Source organism: Passer domesticus, chromosome 6, assembly GCF_036417665.1.
Source record: "Passer domesticus isolate bPasDom1 chromosome 6, bPasDom1.hap1, whole genome shotgun sequence".
Classification (NCBI taxonomy): domain Eukaryota; kingdom Metazoa; phylum Chordata; class Aves; order Passeriformes; family Passeridae; genus Passer; species Passer domesticus.
This window is the reverse complement of record NC_087479.1, coordinates 62,260,747-62,277,555: the sequence shown is the minus strand read 5'-3', so window position 1 is coordinate 62,277,555 and position 16,809 is coordinate 62,260,747. Positions and strand designations below refer to the sequence as shown.

Genomic DNA, 16,809 nt, shown 5'->3' with positions numbered 1-16,809 from the left:
CAAAGAAACAAAAGACAAAAATCATGTTTTGATTGTCTGATATGGGCATGGATACTATTTTAATAGGCAAAATAAAGGATTTAATTTCAGATGAGGCAAGCACCTGCTTCTCTCTTTGTGTACTGCGGGGACTTTGGTGGCTTTGTTTTGGTTTTGTCCCTTCCCCTGCACAGAGGCCCTGAATGCCGACAAAAACAGTTTACAACGGCATTAATGTCCTTCCTCATAAGCTGTCAGATCCACAAATACATTTTATTTGAAATGCACAGGGCTCCCTAATGAATCTCTTGGGGTGTCCCGGAGCCTGGGACGCGCACAGGGATTTTTCCCTGCATGCCAGAGGTAGCTGTAGGTGCAGCTGATTTTGACCTCCAGGTTCTGGGAGCGGAGATGATGGAAGAGCTATGTAAGGCAATGTCCTGGCAGCAGCCCTTATGTGGAGGGCAGCTCTCCTGCCTTGGAACCGGCCCAGCCGGTGGTGTGGCTGTGGCTGGGGAAGGCAGGCGCCGCAGCGCTGCCCGCTCCGCGCTCCGTCTTCCTAACAGCTTCATTTCCTCTCTTTTCACGTGTCTACCAACAAAATGCTTTCCATAATTTCGGGCTATTTTTGTCCGCTTATCACAGCTATTTCCTTGGGTAAATAGTTGTGGTGGGCGCTGCTCGCAGAGTGCGCTGCTGGGAGCTGGAACGTGTGCTGGGGTTGCGGCAGGTGCGGGCTGTGTGCGGGGTGGGAGGCAGGGCTGCAGAAACCTTTTCTGTTCTTGCCTGCTTCCAGTGAAATAGCTCCCATGTCAGCAGGGTCGTGGCTTCAAGAAGGGAAAAGGAGGAGGGGGGGTGGAGAAAAGGAAAAGGGGAAAAAAAACCCAACCCCGGAAAAAATAATAAATTTCACGAATGTAAAATATATTCCAGGAGTCAAAAAGCAGAGGCACTATTTTTTCCAGTTTGGCTGGCTGTGCAATCACCTGTATGCTCATTGTTGATTTTCAAATATATTCCCCCCTAGTTATTTTAGAGTGATAGTGCCTCTTACCTGGTGGAGAAGGTTGCAGGGCAAGTGTGGAAGCTGTGGCATGGGACCTGTCATTACTGTGTTTAAAGATTCAGATATTTTGTAAAAAAAAAGAAATCACTGTAAACAAGTGGGGACTGAAAATTCTCCAGTCTGCACAGGACCATGAAAACCAGGGTTCCTGTTGTTCTAGCAAACATGTGATCATGATATCACAGGATATATTCCAGGTTGGAAAGGACTCTCAAGGGTCATCAAAACAGTGTTCCTGTTGTTCTAGCAAATGTGTGATCCTGATATCACAGGATATTCCAGGTTGGAAAGCACCCTCAAGGGTCATCAAGTCCAGCTCTTCAGTGAATGATCCATGCTGGCATCAAGTTCATGACCTTGGTGTTACCAGCCCCAAGCACTGACAAACTAAGCCAATGCATGCTTCTTTATGTGCTCTTTGTTATGGTCTGTTATATATGGTTTAATATTTTCAGTCATTTTGCAGCGTTTTACACGCTGCTCCATCAATTAGAAAGGTAATTGTTCCGCTTAGTTCCTTTTTGGTTTTTTGGGGTTTTTTTGAGATTCCCAGAGAGCTTTTGTTCTTTTTTTACTGAGGTTTACTGAATTTATAATAACTGAAAATGTAATAAGGGATGTGGAGGAAGAAATTACACAAATGTCTCTGCACATTGCTAGAATGAGCACTTGTCTGAATCTTGAAAGCTTTTTCCAGAAAATGCCATCCTCTTCCCCAGATTTTATATGAACTCAATACATTAAGCAGTAGCAGAGCAGATACTGATTTAAAAGAATGTGTATCATATGTCAAACTATTTTGTAAAGGGAAGAAAAAAATATAAGCACTTTTTAATCTCTTAAACACCTTCTCTTTGTTACGGCTTAACATTGACATGCACAACATTGACATGCATTAGCTGTAGGACCTCTTAGCCTTAAATTGGAGTAAGGATGTTTTACTCTTTATCTCTGTTACTGGGTCATTTGTTTTACACATTGTATTAAAAACATTAAATGTAACATTAAAAATACTCCTGACTTCCTTAAACACAGACAAGTTGACCCAAGGAAATGCTAACTGATAAGCTTCCTTATCAGAAGCAAATTTTTTGGGTGCTCTGTTGTCGAAAAGGATTGTCTTGAAAAGAATAAAGAAGTGTATGTAATACAAGTCCTAAAATTGTTGAGTTAGAAACATAACCTCTGTTGTGTTTTTAGCTAGTCTTGAGTTTGATTTGGTATTTAGGCTGACTGTGAAAAATGGATTTCCAAACTTGAAGGCATGAGTCCAAGGAAGATCATGGAATGGAGTTGGAGTTGGGAATCTGACAGAAGTTAATTTGACTGTGGTCGTATTTGAAGGTCATTTGAAATAATTTGGCTGCAGATTAATTTGCTCTTGAGAAAAATTACAAATTAGATGTCTAAAATATGCTAACATTATTGAGAATCTTATTATTCAGCAAAAAGTTCCATTGGTGGTGTAGTGATGATGCTGTGAGGACAATCACTCTAAAACCAAACTTAAATTGCAACTTCCATTATATTACCACCTTAATCTGTAACTGGATGTTAACTTTGGAAATACAGCATCATTAACCAAAGGAGCTGGTGTGATGTTACTGTAGTTCTTCTGTTCTCAGTGTTCAGCCTGATCTGTTCCCACAAAGAATTCTGTTGCTGCTTTTCATTTCTTCTGCTAGATTCACATCTTTCGGTTATGCCATGCTCTTACTACTCACCTTTATCTGTGATCACAGCATTCTCATATGCATTTTGTGCCTTTTTAAAAATTGAATCTCTGACAATGGGTTTCACTTACTTATTTTATCTTCTATTCTTCTAGATATAACAGCGTACAGTATCTGACTTGATTTAATGAAATAAAGATGGTTACCTGAAAGTAACTCTTCACTGGAAATGTCGAGGTATCATTTTCTATCTTTGGGCTCAGTAGCATTTGGTGCCTTCTCTTTTTTTTCTGTTACATGGCATTAATGTGTAAGAAAACCAGGCATTGACATTGTCCTTGGATATTTTTGATTGCAATAGGATTATGGCTTTGAAGGATTAATACTTGTAAAATTAACACAGCTGTAATTGGCATTTGCTATAATTTATGTGAATGTCAGGATGTCTCTTCTAAGCAGTGCAGAGCAGTTTCAGACAAAATTGAACCTGCCCCTGAATGAGCTTCTGTCTGTACTAAGAATTTTGGATCATCTCATTTCATTGAACACCAAATTGCACCTACATCCTACCTGAGGGAGAAACCAAGGCTGTTATTCAAGCTGCAGCTGAATATCTGCCCCTTGTTCATTTTGACTAACCTTGGGATATCACTGGGATTTCAGTTGTCAAGCAACTAAAAGCTTTGCTTGTGTTTTTATCTTTTTACTGATCCACAGGTGCTTTGTCATCTGGACTAGTGTGTGTTTCATACCACAAAGGATTCTCTGTATCTAATATTTGACCTGAAAGTGTTACTAAGGGGAACTATTAAACTTAAAAATCAACTTCCCACATGCATCCTACGATTCACAGTGGTTGCTCACCTTGTCACATCATGAAACTTTAGCCGAGCTAAAGGGTGCAAGGATCAAATTAATTAATTAAACCATGGGGAATCTGAATATTTCTTTTTATTTCAGCATTAATCTCACTGTAAAGGTCTGTGCCAGTACTTTAATTTATGGAGGCTGACTTACCAGCTTTATCACTGTTTTGCACTAGCATGTGTCTCTCATCTAGAGGATGAAAAACAAATTATACTTGTTTGGAAGAAAGCTGACATAATTTCTGCCATGGGTTATCAGTTAAAAGAGGCTTTTTAAAATCTGCTCTGTCAAGTGGGGAGGGCAAAGGGTTAAAGAAAGAGAAAACAAGATTCATCTTTCTCTTTAATAAATAAATTGCCTTAATTCCAGTTTGGAAATCTGGACAAATGATGGTGCAATCACCATTTCTCATGAAAAATGAGAGATTGGAGATTTCCAGTCACTTCTCTAGTGGTTTAGATGTTTATTCTCAGTGCTAGAGTACCTGTTTTGGACTCCCATCCTCAAAAGGTGAGGTGTGAATGCACACCTGCTTGAGTGGTCCAAGAGCATTTGGATGTAGTATTCAGGATAGGGTTGCATTAGCCTCTTCTTTTCCACAGCCTTGGAAAACAAACAAAAATCTGGGGTTCTTCCTGGTGTGAGAACTTCCCGCCTTGCTTCCAGGTGAGTGCCACAGCCAGCAGACACTGGAGTCAAATGAAATCCTGTCAACAGGAGAGGAGCCACTTTGGCTTGCCCTGAGATCCAGGGATTACGACACAAGCAGGCTTGTGCAAGGATTCATTCCAGTAACAGCTTGGGATGGCGCCAGCAGAGACATGAGCCATGGTGGTAATGGAGAGTCCAAAACCACCGTCACATTTTTTGTTTTCTGTATTTGCTGTGAAAAAACATGTTTTTAAATTTATGCTGTGTTCGTGTATTCAATTCAAAGTTATCACCAAGGGATGGTTTAACCAAAATTAGATTTGAATGGATAATGTATTTGCTGAAGAGATTGTGCAGCTTTGATAATTGGAATTTTCCAGTGATCATTAGGTAACATGTTTGCATCAATAGGAAGGTCTGTGCAGTGACTGAATGATCCAGTTTGTCTTTCTGGCCCTGAGTTTTAGCAGTTATTAGAAAATCAGTGTGTATCACAGCAGTGGAGTAAAAGAGCACCTCTGTGGATGAGCTTTGCATCTTGTCTCTTGCTATTAAAAATATGTCATGGATAAATAGAAAATCCTTTTGTAAAGGGTACATCAGGTGTTCTTGACTTTTTAGCACTGCAGGAAACACTACAGAGAAGAATATCAGTGTTTAGTAGAAAAATGTCTGCCAGTACCTAAAATGGTACTGAGAGACAATGTTAAATAGATTTGCCTATTTAGCATTGCTAAGACCCAAAGTTTTTTAGTTCAAGGCCAAATTCTGATTTGTAAGCAAAAGTTCTCTGTGCATCCCATTGCCTTTCTACCAGAGAATGATTTTGTATTAAGCTACAGCATGAATGCTGACAGGGTTCTTTGCCTTTGTTTTGTGGAAAATCAAATTAGCAACAGTTCTCCTTCACAGATACAGGATAATGTGTTAATTTTGAAGTAAGTAGGTATAGAATAGTAACTTGGGTCAAGTTGTTATGAATTATTTCAACCCGCCTTGTGACTTCCAAGCAAAATCCATGTAAAGGAAGCATTAAAGTTATGGGGTAGAGATTCCTAAGGTTTGTTACCAGACCAAAGTGAGCAATAGAGGACTAATACAAATGTACTGAATACAGAATTACAAATTATGTTTTTAACACTTGTAATTGATTTGATTTGGCAATATATTTAGCAGTGTTTAATCCCAGGTACATTTTAACAAGAAAGATGTCAACTAGAGAGTCTTGGCAAACAACTTGTTAAAGTTCCTGGTTGCCATCAGTGTATTTGTTTCCAGACTAGGTCTCCTAGTCTGTTTCCCATCATAGTATCCTGAGAGGACCTTGTTCTATCTTTTTTTTAAAGCTTTGGTATGTGTTCTTCTCACAATATGTATAAGTATTTCCATTAGAGTTAATCAATCAACATCAAATAACAAATGCTTTTACCATTAATGGGAGCACTGAGTGTGCAAGGAGGGCAGGACTGTGCATGTGAAGGCAGCACATGGAACAGGAGGTAGTGCTGTTGGGTATTTGCTGTTTGGTAATATCCCAGGCAGGTCTCATGTTGAATTGGTCTGGTTGCCTTTTGGGGTAGAGCCAAGTTAGGGGGTCATCAAATGTATACTTGTTTTCCAGTTGAGTGTTTTGCTAGATAATGGAAGTGGGGCGAGGGTACTGTTTAGAATATATATGGATGGGAAGAAGTGAAAAGAATAACTCATTTAAAAAACCTTCCATCTGGCTTCATTTATCAATCATTGTATTGATAACATATCCACATTTTCAGCACATCCTACCTGGAGGTTTTCTGCAGCACTCCGTAGTTCAAACAGCACTTTATGCTTTTCATGTAGCAGTGGTCAGGTCTGGTGTATTTGCATATCTCTAATTAAAGCATAAGGAGATCTGTTATTAGCTGGTAATGCTACCTGATAGTTATATGGATCTGTCATTGTTGAAAGGCTTGTGGCACACAGAGAGCAATGTCTGTCTGTAAGTGATGCTCCAGGCTGAAGGAACCTTATCTGTCAGATTTTTAACTTGCTCTGTCTTTCAACTTCTGAGGCTGTCTCAGCTTAGCTGGAGAGCTTCAGATGAGTGGCAGCGACAGTTGTCCTTTTTTTGTTTTACTCAGGGATGTGGGTTGTGAGTAAATGACAGGGGCACTCACATAGCCACCACCTCTGCAGCAGCTGAATCACAAGGTGCTTGGCCATTGTATGTGGCGGGCTGCCCTAGTCTGCTTCCTTCTTGATGGGTTAAATGGCTTGATGGGTTGAGCCAAATAATGGATATATGTGTTATTCTAGTCTTAAAAAGTAAAAAGAAAAAAAGTGTGAGTCAACCATAGATGAATCATGTGTCCACTGAGCGAAGCATGACACATGGAGACCAGGAGATGAGACAGGCTTGCTGAGAGCTCAGCAATGGGTGCATGTCAGAATCACAGAATCACAGAACAAGGGGGAAAGGACCCACAGGAACCACTGAGTCCAGCTCCTGGCCCTGCAAAGGATATTCCCAAGAGTAACACCATGTTCCCCGAGAGTGTTTTTCCAAACACTTCTTGAGCTGTGTCAGGCTTAGTGCTCTGACCGCTTCTGTGGGGAGCCTGTTCCAGTGCCCAACCACCCTCTGGGTGAAGAACATTTTCCTGATATCCAGCCTAAACCTGACACAACTTCAGGCCATTCCCTTAGGTCCATCACCTGTGACAGAGCAGAGATCAATGCCTGTCCCTCCTCTTCCCCTCACAGGGAAGCTGTAGACTGTGATGAGGTTTCCCTTCAGTCTCCTCTTCTCCAGGCTGAACAGACCCAGTGCCCTCAGCTACTGCTCATACGGCTTCCCCTTGTGCCCCTTGGCCATCCTGGTGGCCTCCTCTGGACATCACAGCCCTCTGCCATGACAGAGAGCTGTGGTAGAGGATCAGCCCCGTGCAGAGGGGCTTGTGCAAATGCTGTGATGTCTTGCATAGTGGGTTATTTTTCCAGACACGTAATTATCTGCTATTTTCTTTCTGCTGAGAGACTCCATTAGATATGGTTTGAATTAGCAGGCATTCCAGTGTTTCTTTGACAGCAGTGAGGTGCAGGCTTGGAAGTAGCTAATTACATGTCCTTGGGATTAGAGGATTTGTATATGCAATTAAATTGCCTTTAGCTCCCTCAGAGTTCAGCCTGTTTTCTTTGGTTTTCATTCGTAAATGGACATCCCTGACAAAGCTTGTGTGCAGTTTTCTTAACCTAATTTATAGTTGGTTGCTCAGCATCATTGGGGAACCAAAGAAGAATTAATTGGTGTTCAGGTAGTGAATATTTTGGGGGGTTTTTTTGCAATTGTTAGCGCAGCATTCAAACAAGCCTGTGTCATTTTTTTTTATAACCAAGTGTTTTGTTTTATTAAGTATTATCACTTTTGTTTTATTAAGTATTATCACTGTTACCTAGTGATAAAACACTATATATAGTGTTTTATCACTAGGTAACAGACCTAGTGATAAAGAGTATGGCTATTTTTAAAATTATTTGAAGCTAACTGTTATAGGCAATAACTAGATCAGGCCAAATCAATAATTTGAGAAAGCCAGATTAAAATAGAAAAAGGAAATAGATTTTATTTCGCAAATCAAAATGCAGTCTCTGTAGGCCACAATCAAAGGGACAGCGCAGAGCCCGGGGCTCGACACTGGGTGAACACAGGTCTGACCGCCTCTGGCATCAGACCGGGTTATATACTGTTTTTCTTACCTGGAGCTAGGTTTCTTTTGTTTCATTCTCTTTCTCTGAATATTCATCCTCTGTCCAGTGTTAGAAGAATTCTGTCTTCGAATAGACAGAACAGTGCCGGGGAAGGATTCAAATATTCATGTAGTCTGCTGTCGCCCATCAGGTGTTGGAATCCCGTCTCCCGCCAGGACAAAGCTGCCTTGGGACAAAAAATACACCACGTCCGGGAACTGATACGTGTAAAGTTCGATTTACAGGAACCGAGCATTCACACCCTAGTCCAGAGCTGTCCTCGGTCTATTGGCCGATGGTGGCTTGGGTGCTCAGAGGCTCCTCAGAATTTCCGTGGTAGCTACTCCCTTCACTTGCTAGTTTGGACTCTTATCTAGTGAACACCTGTGTGTGCTACAATCTAGTGAGGTAGCCAACTTCCCAACCCTTGTGTAAGATTTCTAAAAACCTGGGTGCTTTCTGTAACATATTCTAAAGCGTGATTCGATATATATTTTCCTAACTACGAATATATTTATTATATTTACATGAGCGCGAATTTAATACATTTATTACATAACTTTTTTATTTAAGAAAATGTGACATTGAACAAATTTTGTGTGTATTGAGAACTTTTTTCTGGAGTTGTATTATATAATACTTTGTCCTGGGGAAGAAAGCTATGCGATTAGACCAGATATTTTTACTATATAACCTCCAATTTTAAAAAGTTATAGCAAGTATAGTGGGTTTTCTTTAAAGAAACAGCTATTTTCTATTTAAATGAGGGGACATTTATTAATTTTTTTTCTCTTCACTGTGAAATTTTAATAATTAATTCAAGTGACCTGAGGAATAAGAGTATTTTCTTAGTTAAATTATTTAACTCCAGTCTCAAGTAAGGGAAAGATTTCCTGTGGAGCTCTTTTGTATTTGTGTTAAGCTAAAACTTCCTCTGGATTTTAAGTCCTTTCCCATTGAGCAAACACTTGTGCTTGTTTCACTTGCATAGTTTTAGCATGAACCTCCCTTAATCTATGCATGGATGACTTGAATAGAAATATCACACGTGATAAATACCTGTTAAAGACTGTGGGGAAGTCCTGCACAAGCTGAATTAGCAAATTCTAAGACTCAGCTTTTCCATGCTTCCAGGTGGAGTAAGGGAAGAAGGGATAAAGACTTATTTTTTTCCCAGTTTTATTTCTTTGTCTTGCCTAATGGGCCACATAGATTTCTAAATCAATTTTGCAGATGTTAAATTAAAAGAAAATTACACATTCAGAGTATTCTTCATTGTTATAACTGATAGCAAGCATCACGAGTCATTTATTGTTTGCAAAGGCACTGAGACATTTATTAATGCCTAGAAGAACAGTATCAAGCAGCCTTCCAGTACCTACAAAAGCTACAAGAGAGCTGGAGAGGGGCTTGGGACAAGGGCATGGAGTGACAGGACAAGGGGGAATGACTTCAAACTGACAGAGGGCAGGGTTAGATTAGAGATTTGGAAGAAATTCCTCTCTATGAGGGTGGTGAGGTCCTGGCACAGGACCTGCCCAGAAAAGCTGTGGATGCCCCATCCCTGGTAGTATTCAAGGCCAGTTTGGATGGGGCTCTGGGCAACCTGGGATAGTGGAAGGTGTCCCTGACCATGGCAGGGGGGTTGGAAGGGGATGATCTTTGTGGGTGCCTTTCAATCCAAACCATTCTGTGATTCTAAATTGTAAAGGACACCTTCAGTGTGTTCACTGCTTCGCTGAGAGGAGCTGTGGTGCTTTAAATGTGTGTAGCTTCTGGGTATCTCTTGGAGTTGAACCTATGCTACCAAAGAAGCAGGAAAAAGAACTAAGATCATGTGGTTGTTGCTTATCTGGGAGGGGCATGTGTGTGTTTTTCTTAATAGAGTATATGGCTAAAATGTTAAGAGGCAGCATTCTCATATACCATGTATGTGAAAAACCCAGGATGACAAAAACGAGATATGGAAGCACAGGACCCACAGATGAGTTAGATACTCCAGTGCTGTTTCACAAGTCTCCAATATATATATATATTTTCTTCCTCAAAAAACCAGAAAAACCCAGTCAGTCACTGAAACATGGAGGTTTCTTGATTGTAGCTCCCTCAGTATAGCAGCCTTGCCCTTCTTGCATTGTTCCCTCCTGCATTGGAAAAAAAAAAAAAAGTCATGACATTGAGCCCTTGGAGGCTTCTTTCGACATGGAGGAGTAATTACCAGGTTTATGATAAGCTGTTCCAGTGTTCATAACTTGCACTTCAAGAAATGCAGATGAAATTTTGACTCGCAGGATCAAATCTTAACACACAAAGCGGTTTGGATTGGTCTTTAACCTGACTGCAGTTGTCTGGCCCCTTGGATCTGGGCCAAGGTTGGTCACCAAGACAGTGACTCCACTTTTAGGGGAATAGCAACCTTTTTCTCATCAGCAGTGACTTCAGATATTCCAGTAATAGCATTTTGTTACAGGTTGTTTGGCTTTTGTCATGCCATTTTATCTATGAGAAAGTCTAATTTTCAGTAAATAATCATTGAAATGATGTTCCTTCTGTATTTTCTTAAACTGCTGATTCATACCCATATTTGGTAAGAGTCTGAGTGTGAATCATACAATAAATGGCCAGCAAACTGCTGGGAGCTGTGAGTGACTGAGAAGCACTGTCCTGGCCTAGAGTTTCCTCAAGCAAGAAGAGAATTTTCCATCCCAGTCAAGGGGGAAGAGAAATACAAGTGAGTCGATAAGTTGTACCCTTTGTAGAGTGTTATAGGTAAAAATTGATCCAGCCAATTTTTAATAAAAATAAAAAGTAAATTTATTTGCGACCGATATACAGTTCCTACAGCCAACAATCAAGGACGGCACTGACCCCAGGATCAGAGCTGGGTGAGCTCAGACCCGGCCTCTATCGCACCGAATCCCCCTGTTCACCAATGCCACCTGGCAGAGTCCAGTTTTATACTCTTTTTCTTGCCTGTGGCAGAGTCCCTTTGTCCTTCCTTGGAATTCCTCATATTCATGTTGTGCCTATTCTCTGTCCTGCGCTGGACGAAACCTTGTCCAGGAACTGATGTGTATCTGTCTCCAGTTCCTGGAACCCCGCATTCAGATGTATGTCCTTGATGGTCCCCTCCATCTGAGATGAACATCTCCATGGCCATCATCTCTCGTTCATACCAGTGAGAACGCCCATCTCCTGTGAGGGCTAAGTCCACTTTTAATGTTAATGACACACCTCCTCCTCCTCAGCTGCCAGCTGTGGTTTCACCACCTTGTGAAGCAATCCCCTTCTTCCTTGCTGGTGTGATTTTAAAGTTTTATATTTTATTCTTATATCCATATTCTATCAGCACAAATTACCATCGTATACATAACATAGAGGAAGACTGGAAAGCAAATACCATTTACAAAAAATCAGTTTCTTCCACAGTATTGGTCTACATCCTATCTTTTCTAGGATTTTGTACCTTGTGAAGGAAAATGCTGACTTTTTCTGTTTTCTGAAGTCCGTTTTCTTGGATCAACTTGGTGTTTTCTCACAATAGCAGGTTTTAGTACCTCAGAACAAAGCCTTATGGTATCTTTGTACTGCTGGTAACAGTGTTTACCAGCTTCAAGTGATTTAGAAGTCTGGAGTAGATACAAATTGTTTTGAATTTGAATTCTTTCCATCAGAAATTTTTACTCCTCAAACCTATTCCTATGCTAATATATAATCTATCAACACACAAATAATATGATCTTTTCTGTATGTCATAATTATTTAAGTTTCTATCTATGTTTTATGGTTGATGGAAAACTGGCAGAGTTGGATCTGGCATAGTAAGTAAGACTGGTTCAAAGATTATCAATGTGCGTGTTTGACATTCTTGGCCACTTTAAGTGTTGTATTTTACACTTAATGCTTCAAGATTAGCATGATAGATTAGCTTGCTTAGATGAATGTTTTTGTAATTTATGCTCTTATTAACTGTTCTGTTGATCCTAGAAAATGTGTCTTTTTTTTCCTTGATGGGTGTCACATCACAGGAATACAGCTTGTAAATCAAGTGCTGCTTTATGCTGTGGTGATGTTGTGTTAGAATCTGTTTCAGATGAAAAGTACTGAGATATATAGATAAAAAAATTGTAAGGAAATGCAGAATTTCCTGTTGCTGTCTTGTGATGTAAATTCACAGCCCTTGTCACCTGCCTTGCAAGCTGTGTTACTCTGGTGTTATCCATAAACTTGGCTAAATTTCCTGAAGATGAAACGAAGGAGCCTGGCAAGACCAAGAGGTGTCAGTTCAAGAGCGACCAAGAGCTCACACATCTTTCTGCTAAACCCCAGGATGGGTGGAAATTGAGACAGGAACAAGCCAGGCTGTACAAGAAAGTATAAAGCTTCTATTTGATTCAATTTAAAGGCTGCCTGTGATCACACACATCTGTGCTTTTATACATGTATGCATATAGTATCTGGGACTTGGGATGCTATTTAGGATACTACAGGCAGGAACAAATTCTGAAATATTTATACACAGACATTATGCAAGATCTGTGTTTCTTTTTCAATCCAGATTCTGGACTATAGTGTCCCTTAAAAAGCAGCTGGAGATGTGAAAGAATTTTGGATGATATTTCCTTCAGATTTTTCTCCTAGATACTCTGGATTCCCCAGTTTCTTCTTGTGCCAATGGTTTCTCTCATTACAGTCAAGTTACATAACCATAGCATGGAGACATATGTATAATAACTGCATGTATGCTTTTGTATAGTTTGGAAACCTAAAGGCTGTGCTGAAATGTGGTAATTTAACATGGACACTAAAATTTCAGTTCTCCTCTACTGAAAAAGGTCAATAAATCTTCTTTGTAACCATCTGTATAAATAACTTAGTTCTGTATTGATTTTTCAGAGATGACCTTTGTCTTGTTTTGCACCTGCTCTGAGCTGGTTAAGCGTGAGGCAGATCCAATTTAGAACACATATATAGCTGTATTACTATATTATTGTACCTGAGATTGTTAGCCAAGGCTTTCAGCTTTGAACTTCAGCTGGCTCAGGCAGATGTGGTTCTGAGCATCAGCCGAATATGGAACACAAACAGTGATAGCATAAATCCCACCCTGTGGGGCCTCGGATCATTCTGTTCTCTTTTGAGTGCCAAACACATCAAATTTTTATGTTCTTCAAATAATAATTTTTTTCCCAGTCCTGATTCCAACCTTCATCTCAAAGACAGTATTGGTCAATACAAGTTAAATAGCAATTCTGAGGGTGGAATAACATTGGCTGCTGTGGGGATCTTTCGAATTGGACTTAGTGAGTGATTGAGTAATTACTATTCTGCACTAATAATTACTGAGCTATTAATACGCTTAAAAAAAGACAACTCCACAGATTCCACCTTCTTCATGTGAAAACCTCTAGCATGTAGCTCATGATTACAAGATCATGGTAGGAATCTGTGACTCCCCTTGTTGTGTGCATTAAGTATCTTGTCATTACATGTCTAAAAATTGTCACTTGCACCTGGAGAGGCTACCCTGGAAACTCATTAATACCCAGACTAATTTTAATTATTCTTTCTTGTGTAGAAATAGATCTTAATTTAGATTAATAACAGACCTCTCTGGGGCATTTTCAAAATAAGCCAGGCAAATGGTTTCTGTAAATTGATATATGTGTATATTGGTTTAGCCATGATTTATTTTTTTTTTGTAACTAAAAATAGATTCTGATGCCAGTATCTTCTTTAGTCTGAGCAGCTAAAGATCATTGTTACAAGGTTAGATTCTTAAAAGGAGCAGATAAATCCTCCAACAAGCACTGTGTAGGTAGATGTTTGTAAGCTGCTTTTTCAAATATCACCATGAGGTGTTTTGTGGAAATGTGTAGTGTTGTTTTCTTTGCTCTCTCCATTCTCTTTGCCCTCCTCCTTTCCATTCTCGTAAACAGTAATTAATGCCTAGGATCAGCATGGTTGCTGCTGCCATGAGAATATGCTGCAGGAGGAACAAAAGAATGACGTGTGCTTTGAAAAGGAGCCAGATAGTGAAAAATTATTTCTGCCTGCTTAATTACAGGCTTTTTCAGAGCAGCATGTTTAGTTTTGCATCACCTCAAAAATTAATAATAGTTCCAAGGTAGAGCTGTCCTGCTCTGCCAGACTGGGTATTTTAACTGATGGTTATTGAACTTGTCTAATGTAATCCTCTTGAGGTGGGCTCTCGGACATTCATGCAAGCTTCCTGGGTCTGAGTCTCCCATCAAAGCCATGAGCTGGCCATTTCATACTGTGAACACAAACCCCAACAGGTTTGCATTTGATTTATCATGGATTAGACAGAAGTGATCAACCTAAACATGTCTTTAGAAATATCCTGGGGTTTATTTTTAAAACTAGTTGTTGATCTGGAACATTCTTGTCCTTTTAACAAGAAATGTTCAGCCTTCTCCCTATTTGAAAATGGGTTTTAACAAGTTTTCTGTTTGTTAATACATGTATCCTAAGGTAAAATTTATCTTCTATTTAAAAAAAAACCTAAAAAGTTATCTGAGACTTGATACGGTCTTTGGATATCTCTTTTAATTGAGGGATTTTCTCCTATTTAATGTTAGTATATGAAGAGCAGTTTGAAAGGTTGGATGAGTATGGAAGCAGTTCAGTTTGAATGTAATCAATTCTCTCAAGGCTTTTTGGGGAAGGTTTCTGTTAAGAAGGTTTCTAGGAAAAAAAAGAGTATATTGACTTAAAATTTCTGGTATTTTATGATAAAGGATGAGAGAGGGAGAAAACTAACCAAGTATCTTAGTGTTGCTCCTTAAACATCTTGACAAAAAGAATAAATTTTGTCCTGTGTCTCCGATGCATTTTTTAAATCTAACATTGTTTCTAATAGCTCTGTACCTTGTTATCTACTTTTATTAGCACCATGCATGTTTTCATGAACCCTTGTAGTGAATGTGCAAAATCTCTCATTTACCTTGAGTGTACTTTAGGTGAACATCATTACAACAGTAAGGCACTTTCTCACTAGTTCTAAAATAGCAGGTTGATTTACATGCTTACTTTTACAATATTGAGAGGAAAAAGTAGTTAAATACCACTATTTCATATGCAAGAAGGGAATACTTCCTGTGCTTCACTGCTGTCATGTGAAAGTCCCTAAATTGCTTTTGGCAAGTAGATAACCTAGAATTTCTTTAGTGACAGAAGTGTTTTGAAAATAAACCTTGAAAGTGAGAATATGAAACCTGTAATTATCTAATGGAAGACTGAAATGGTTTTTAAAAGCAAGCTAAAAGGTAAACACTGGAGTTATTGCAGTTATCAGACCTCTCCACATGCTGTGCTGTTTCTGTGTATAGTGAATACACAGGACAGATTTTCCAGACGCCCACTAGTCACAGAATGTTCGGGTGAGGCACTGGGATCACAAAAACATGAAAAATATGTTTGCTCTGCAGGTAGTAGCATTTGTGGAGGCAGACAATTTCTTGAAGGATTCAGTAATTTCTTCCTGAATTTTTAATCTTTTTTTTTTCTTCTATATTTTTCAGGTTACTAGCTTTCCACTGTCCTTCTGCCAGGGACAGGGGTGTGTATTTCATGTGAGAGCTGATGCCTTGTTGTACACAAGTGTTTTACTCGGGCTAAAAACCCACTGAATTCTTGGCCTTGGACTGGTGGTACGCTTGTGTCAGACCTATGTTCTTCTTAAGGGTTTGCTGATGGTAGAGTTTGATTAGGTCACACAAGATCCCAGGTCTGCCAAACTCAAATGCTTCTTTGTTTTTGTGACTGTGGCTCACTGGTATGCAGTATTGTCACTGCAAGAGATAAGTATTTGCCTCTTTATTAGTGAGAAACATTTGTTACTCTGCACAAATAACTTGTCACCTCTGAGAACTAGAATCCTTGGAAAACTTCGGCAAGAAAAGCAACTGGAAGTGGGAAAAGTTTGGCAGATACTGTTCTTGTTCATCTCTACTGGAATTCAGGGTTTTTTTAAGTCACTAATGTCACTCTTGATTGTGATTGAGACTAGATGATTACTTCACCTCCCAGTTACTGCCATCTCAAAAAGCCTCCATGAATGTGAGGAAGCAAAATATCTGTCTTTGCTGCTCAGCATGAGGTTTGTTCACTGCTGTGGCAGTTCAGCCCATGTGCCCATTGCTGAGGGCAGCTGGAAATACATCATGATGACCTTAGGTCCCAGTGCCTGTATGGCTGCAGGGGACTGGCTCTTGCATACATGCCTGCAAGGGAAATATTAGGGTCAGAAAGCTGAGTAAATAGTTTTTCAGACTGATACGTGCCTTTAAAAGTGACTCTATAATGAATTGTGTTCCTGAGGAGAATTTTAAGAATTTTTGGCCTGTGAAAACATTAATTTCTTTACTTCCAAAGGCAACTGCTTCAGCTGGAGGTAGGTAGCTATCAGTGGTTGCAGTGATGTAGAATTGCAACACCCAGAATAAATGTGCATGAGACACAGAGAACATAAAGAACCTCGTTAATCTGTTTTGTAGTCCCATTCAGGATAAGTCTGACATTGGTTCCTGCCACTGCTCTGATGCCAGAAGAATCCTTTCCTCCAGTTACAGTTAACAGTCCCGAGACATGGCTTTCGTACTTCCTGTGGTATGAAGGGTCCCTTTCAGTATTGAAGTAACTTTTCCAGCTTAAAAAGCAGTTGAGAAGATTGGCTGTTCTTCCTGAAGGTATCCTACCAAGGAAGCTGCATGGGACACTTGATGGTGATTGACTGAAAGAATAACATTGGATTTTAAAGTAACTCAGAGGATTCCAGTGGGTTATTTTTAAACTAAAATTTGACTTTTCTATTCTTTTTGGCTA

The 16,809-nt window shown here is 39.7% G+C and overlaps 1 protein-coding gene across 3 annotated transcripts in view; it reads left to right on the top strand.

Annotated features, from left to right (window-relative positions):
- NAV2 (neuron navigator 2) overlaps positions 1-16,809 on the top strand; it is a 385,274-nt gene that overhangs the window by 109,671 nt on the left and 258,794 nt on the right. The gene's annotated exons all lie outside the window — the stretch shown is intronic.